This window comes from Saccopteryx bilineata, chromosome 6, assembly GCF_036850765.1.
Source record: "Saccopteryx bilineata isolate mSacBil1 chromosome 6, mSacBil1_pri_phased_curated, whole genome shotgun sequence".
Taxonomy (NCBI): domain Eukaryota; kingdom Metazoa; phylum Chordata; class Mammalia; order Chiroptera; family Emballonuridae; genus Saccopteryx; species Saccopteryx bilineata.
In genome coordinates, this window is record NC_089495.1 from 78,526,844 (window position 1) to 78,534,053 (window position 7,210).

Sequence of the window (7,210 nt, forward strand, 5' to 3'; positions counted from 1 at the left end):
TGTAAAGTGTGAGTTCCAAAGAGATTCAAGGAGTTACAGGGAAATTTTTAGCAGTTTATCATCGGCTTCTTGCACGGAGCTTAATACAGATTCAAATCATGCAGCCCTGAACAAGCTCAGGAGTTCGCTTTTAAAGGCATAAAACCACATTTCTGGGCGGGGGGAGGAGAGCAGGATACAGGGACCTAGCCAAGCGGGATTACAAAAGCGAAACAGGCTCGTTAAGCTCAGGTTATCTTTAGAACAATCTAACAATCTTGGCTGTGTGGTCCAAATTTCTTAACAGTCAGCTGCAAGCCCCCTAATGTCTGCATTTAGGCAGACTGTTGAGCCTGCATAATAACGTCCCTAAAATAGACAAAAATAGGAAAATGTTGAGGCTAAGGAGTCTGATTTCATTATAGATCAAATGTATAAGCTAATTTTGGGTAACTTACAATGCAAAGGGGGTTTCAATTAGTTGGATCCCTTATAATAAAATGTCAGTCATGGCATGCCAGGCAAATGTACAGACTGAAAGGGTGCAGTTATCCATCCATGCATTAAATACCGGTGAAGATAAATTTTTTTTTTGGATAAAAATGACATGAAAAAAAGTTCTAGTTTTCTTGCCACATACCATTTGATTGTTCAGAGCATCCCCTGAAATAAAATCATTCTACTCTGGTGATCAATGAGTGTGATGGCTACTTTTCGGTGTCAACTGGGCTAGGGTATAGTACCCAGTTACTCGGTCAAACACAAGTCTAGATATTGTTGCAAAAGTATTTTTTTAAGATGTGATAAACATTTAAATCAGTAGACTTTTTTTTTTGAGAGAAGGAATAAAGAACTTTATTAGCTATGTACTATTGGCAAAAGGGGGTATAGCTCAGGGGTAGAGCATTTGACTGCAGATCAAGAGGTCCCCGGTTCAAATCCGGGTGCCCCCTTCGAGAGTCCTCTTTTTCTTCTTGAACTGAATTGACAAAATCAGTTCTATGACAACTATACTCTAGTCTCCTTACAGGCGGTGGCTGGCTAGAGCCTATGAAATGGCACCTTTATGGCCATCCCTTCTATTAAGCTCCAGGTAAGCAATGCACAATCTTCCATGTCCTTCTGGAACCCTATTGGCAGGATCAACCAGGAAGCCACCTGGCAAAGGAGAAGCCTGGTTTACAGAAGCCCAGACCAGCACTGCAGAGCAGAGGACAGAAAGGTGGACCTGGAGACGACCATTTCTTCAAATGTTTCATCTCCCCCAGCAGTTAAAGGGTTGACTATACAGAGATTTGGGGCACAGGAGAGCGGTTAGCCCGCATGCTCATGTGTGGCTTTGTGCAGAGCTCTGATCCGTGTCCAGTCGATGTGTGCTCTGTCTCCGAGGTGCTCCATGCGTGGTCAGGCCATCGGGCATTCTGAGTCTGGTCTCAGGTGCTCAGCATCAAAACTACAACAGAGACGTGACTGCAGCTCCTTCCAGCTGTCCGGGGTGCTCTCCAGGTTATGCCCTCCTCCAGGGACTAGGGTGAGAGGCTGTGGAACTGTGGGAGGAGGGCACCTGTTGCTCCCTTTGATGTGGGGATGAGTTTGCAGTAAAGCAGGTCTGGCAGCTCAGCCAAGCCATGCGGAAGGGGCATCTGGGGCAGAAGCTCTGGGTGTGTCTACACAGTAAAAGGTGTTCATTGAGCCTTAATGGTATGGTAGGGGGTATAGCTCAGCGGTAGAGCATTTGACTGCAGATCAAGAGGTCCCCAGTTCAAATCTGGGTGCCCCCTAGCATTTTAGTCCCTAAAGGTTGGAAAGGAGTTCCAGTTTCCTTCTTCTTTCTGAATCTGATCTCTGAGTCTTCCTGCAAAGGGCGAAGAAGCTGAGGAGGCCCTTCCCGCCCAGAGCAGGGCAGCTCTGCTCAGGTGATGAGTTTGTCCTCTTTCTCTGATCTTCTCACTCTCCCCTCACCGGGTCACCTTTCTCCAGTGTGGACTTGATCTCCTGGATGAGGTTGAGGACTTTGACTTTTGAAAGTAGCCAGAGAGAAATCTGAGATCACCTACAAATGAACACTAGTTGGATGCTAGTCGACCTCTCAACAGGTGCAAAGGAAACCAGAAGACAGTGCAATGGCACATTCTATATGTTGAGAGGAAATAACAGTCAGCTCTGAATTCTATTCCCAGCTAAACTATTCTTCAAAAAACAGACAAAAGCTGAGAGTCTACCACTCACAGACTCTCACTAAAAAATTTTTTAAATAAATAATATATTTAAAAGAAAAATTTTAATATGCACTTTTAGAAAAAAGAAAAATGATCCCAGAGGGGAGGTCTGAGGTACAAGAAATGTTGAACAAGGAAATTATAAGATATGTAAGAAATTTAAAATTCATTGCCTGGCCCGAGTGCTGATCTGGAACACTGAGGTTGTGGGTTCAAAGCCCTGAGTTTGCCCAGTTAGGGCACATACAATGATGCAATCAATAAAAAGCTAGAATGAAACAACTACTTTTTGTCTCCCTGCTTCTGTAAAAATCAACAAACTCTGGCCTGACCTGTGGTGGCACAGTGGATAAAGCGTCGACCTGGAAACGCTGAGGTCGCCGGTTCGAAACCCTGGGCTTGCTTGGTCAAGGCACATATGGGAGTTGATGTTTCCTGCTCCTCCCCCTTCTCTCTCTCTCTCCTCTCTCTCTCCTTTCTAAAATGAATAAAAAATAAAAAAAATATCAACAAACTCTTAAAAAATTAAAAAATAAAATAAAATTCATTGACCAGGTTCTGGCCGGGTGGCTCAGTGGATCCAGCACTGTCCCAGTGCACCCCGGTCAGGGTACATTTGAGAAGCAACCAATGAGTGCGTAACTAATGAAACGAGTTGATGCTTCTCTCTCCCTTCTTCCCCCATCCTCTCTCCCTCCCTCTCTTTGAAATCAATGGGGAAAAAATTATTTTAATCATTGAACATATAATACAACATTAATGTCTATAAAGTTTTTTAAAAGATAGAACTAAAATACTGGTAATAATATAAAATACTGGTTAACAATCATATATAAGGAATGAGGTCATAAGAATTAAAGTATTTACATAATTTGGGAGGAAGATAAAGATATTAACTTAAGATTTAAGATTTTTTTTTTTTGTATTTTTTTTCTGAAGCTGGAAACGGGGAGAGACAGTCAGACAGACTCCCGCATGCGCCCGACCGGGATCCACCCGGCACGCCCACCAGGGGCGACGCTCTGCCCACCAGGGGGCGATGCTCTGCCCCTCCGGGGCGTCGCTCTACCGCGACCAGAGCCACTCTAGCGCCTGGGGCAGAGGCCAAGGAGCCATCCCCAGCGCCCGGGCCATCTTTGCTCCAATGGAGCCTTGGCTGCAGGAGGGGAAGAGAAGAGAGACAGAGAGGAAGGAGGGTGGGGGAGGAGAAGCAAATGGGCGCTTCTCCTATGTGCCCTGGCCGGGAATCGAACCCGGGTGCCCCGCATGCCAGGCCGACGCTCTACCGCTGAGCCAACAGGCCAGGGCCAAGATTTAAGAATTTGCATGCAAGATATTTTTAGCATGCAAATTTTTATGGTATTATTTTATTATTTTTAACTGATTGATTTTAGAGACAGAGAGAGAGAGACTCATTGATCTGTAGACTTTGAGTAAGGTAGGTTACCCTCCATATTATGAGCGGGTCTTATCCAATCAATTGAAGTTCTCAAGAGAAAAGACTGATGTCCCCGGAAGAGGAAAGAATTCCACCTCCAGATGGCCTTTGGACTCAAGACTATAATGTCAACACTTGCCAGAATTTCCAGCCTGCTAGCCTGCCCTGAGGATTTCAGACTTCCCACCCGCAACAGTCACGTGAGCCAATTCCTTAAAATCTCTCTCTCTCAGAGAGAAAAATAGATATAGGTAAAGATAGATAGATGATAGATAGATAGATAGATAGATAGACAGATATAGATGGATGGATAGATAGATATAGATAAATAAACATACATACATTCTCTATATGTTGTTTCTCTGGAGAACCCTGATTAATACAATGAGAGAAGCACTTTCAACTTGTGGGAGGGCATGATTTGAAGCATTATACTAAATCCCAGGTTCAAGGGTAATATTAATAAATTAAGAATGCCAAAGTAGAACAAAATCTAGGCTTACTTGCACTTGCTCTAAGGTAGTTCTACCTTTTATCAAGTGGACCTGAAATATTGATTCAGCAGAAAGTATTGCTGGAGGGCCTCAGGTCTCACAAACACTACCTAAAAGGGGTTGGGAAGTAAGAGATATCTAGGAGATTTTCTAATTTATCACTCTTAATAATCTTATAAAAGTATTATAAAACCAGTTGATAATGATTTATAAATACTGTATTTCCTTTCATACAATTGCTTTATTATAATCAGTTAATTAAAACTGAACACTTTGATATTAAGAAAAGAGAAACTATGGCTCACTGGCTTCTAGAATTGAATTAGACACTCACAGTAACATCACATTGTTTCAAGAAAATAGCAAGAAGAATAATATTTGAAATCATGGGAGGAGTATGAACAGGTATACTATAATTGTTTGGCTTGGAATTTTGCCCAAAGACAAGTGCTAATAATTTTTATCATAAAAAATGCCAAAGGTGCTCTTAAATTAAAACCACTACAGTATTTTGAATTCGTGGGTCTCCGTCCCATCAGAAAGTGATATTGTTATCAAAAAGAACCAGTTATATTTGAGTACTTATTAACTACTAACTCATAAGTGACTTTCTGTATATTTGCAAATGTCCAGTGAAAATATTGGCAGAAGTGTTCTCTATCCTTTAAAATGAAAGATGAAAAAAATATGTTTGAAACAAACAGTTCAGAATTTTTCTAGAGAAGTTTGCTTTCTTTGGACCAGCACACTTATTGGTTCTATCTTCCCTGAGGTGGCCAGAAGCAAGAGCTGGGGACTGGGGTGAAAGGAGGTGTGGGGAGTGAGTAAGAAGATAGAGCGGGCTTCAGTTACATAGATTATTGCCTCCCCTAGAAACTTCTAAGGCTCACAGCTTTCCTATTCATTGTTTTGGCTTCCCTTCTTTTTGCCGTTTTAAATTCTTTGACTTATAATTCTCAGACTTTGGAACCATACAACCTGTGTTCAATTTCCTGTTCTGCCATTTGACAGACAGACAGCATTGAGTAAGAAGTGAGTGCTCCTCTGTTAGTACCTGATAGACATGGATTGGAATCCCAGCTCTACCACTCACCATCTATATTGTCTCAGTAATACGACACAACAAGTGTCTAGGTCACCTTAGACAGCTATAACAAAATTCTCCCAATTCTGGAAGCTGGAAAGTCCAAGATCAAAGTGCTGGCTGATTTGGTTCCTGGTTTGCAGATGGATGCCTTCTTACTGTGTCCTCACATGGATGAGGGAGAGGGAGGGTGAGAGGCCATTTCTCTCATACTGCCTCTTATAAGGCCACTAACTCTATATATGAGGCCATTCATCTTCATGACCTAATTACCTCCCAAATGCCCCATTGCCAAATTCCATCCCATTAGGGATTAAATTTCAATATATGAATTTGAGGGGAGGGACACAGATATTCAGTCCATAGCTACAAAGCAGCCCCAAACTTAGTGGCAAAAGACCAGTAACCGATTCTCTTGTTCTCAGCTCTTGCTCAGTGGTTAGAGGCTGCAGACTCCAAGTTTAAGTCAGGTGTACACTACGTGTGCTGATACTCTAGGGATTAATAGCTTCCCAGGGAGGGCTTTCTGCCATGTGTATTTCATTTTGTGGGACAGGCTAAAAGGCAGCCTTCATCTGGGGCAGGTTTTCTCACGGCAGATGACCAGAATGCACCAGGCAACCTCAACCCATGAAACACATCTGACTTCTGCTCACATCACGTCTGTTCACTTTCCAGGTGCCCAGCAAGTTGTACGGCCAAGTCCAATATTAAAAATGCAGACAGTCTACTCCGCACAGAGTGGAGAGGGGAGTAGGGATTTGCTGAACAATAAACACCTTACCTGTTCTTTAATAAATAGCTTCCTCTCCACCATCAGTCTCAGTGTCCTCATGTCTTATATAGAGATGATAATAATAGCAGTTACCTTTAGAGTTAATGGAAAAAGAATCTGTAAAGAAAATGGCAGAGTTTCTATAATGTAAAGAACATTCAACAAATGTTATCTCTGATGATTAATTTCCTTTGCATGTGTGTAGAAAAGTAAGAAAATGGAAAATAAAAAGATGATGAGGACTAGGGAAAAAAATAAGGCTTGACATCAAAGGCAGTAAGAATAATTTAAATTATAAATTCATAAAAAGGGTACAGGAAGAGAGCTTGCATTTATCTAAATGGTCAATTTACAATTATGGTCACCCATGTTATTATTAGTCATTGGACTGTTATGCTGTGTGCGAGAACTGTATGCATTCAGGACTATATAAAAGGATGGACAAAATGTAGCCAAAACACAACATCTTGCTTATTAGGCAATTTGGCACACATGATAAAACTATATACTTGAAAAAAAAACATAACAAGTGAAAACATCAGTAATTAAAACAAAATATGAGTCATAATGAATGCTTAAATAAGCAGCAATTCCTAGAAAGTATCTGTGGTTTGCAGAAATCCTACATTTTAAATAATTTTTTAAACTTAGAGAGATGATTTGGCTATTTTAATCGAATTGTATTGCCTTATGAAATTTTAAAGGAAGGATACAATGTCTCAGTTTTAGATTATAACCAAATTTACTGGATTGCTGCAGAACCGATGGAGTGATTTCTAACACACCGAGTTAGATCACCCACAGTTGACGTAGCTGATCACTGCTCAGTTTCATCACTGAGGCAGCAAAGTATTGGGTCCACTCCACTTTGGCTGATGTGATTGCTATATGTAGATATGGCCTTAGTCTTGACATTTAATGTCACAATTCTCCAGTAGTACTTCCTTCCATCTGATAAAACTGAGTTTAAGAGCTGAGAATTTCTTATTCTTATTGGGCCAGAAAATTGTCTGTTTGAGTGGCATTTAAGTTCTCAGCTCTGATTTCTGTAACTGGAATATGGTGTATTTGCTTATCTCTAATTCTAATAATATTAGAATAACCTAAAGCTATTTTAGCAGTGGTAACAATAGTAACTTGCGGATTTCTACAAGCAGTCTTCACAGAAGGCCCACCTGGCAGGTGAGAAGAGGATTTACCCAGCGCGCCCAGTTTTCTTTC

The 7,210-nt window shown here is 41.3% G+C and overlaps 2 non-coding genes across 2 annotated transcripts; both read left to right on the forward strand.

Moving 5' to 3' along the window:
• The first annotated feature begins 860 nt into the window (after positions 1-860).
• TRNAC-GCA (transfer RNA cysteine (anticodon GCA)) lies at positions 861-932 on the forward strand. The gene has a single exon. It is a non-coding gene; the product is annotated as a tRNA-Cys (tRNA).
• Positions 933-1,688: 756 nt separating this feature from the next.
• TRNAC-GCA (transfer RNA cysteine (anticodon GCA)) lies at positions 1,689-1,760 on the forward strand. The gene has a single exon. It is a non-coding gene; the product is annotated as a tRNA-Cys (tRNA).
• The last annotated feature ends 5,450 nt before the right edge of the window (positions 1,761-7,210 follow it).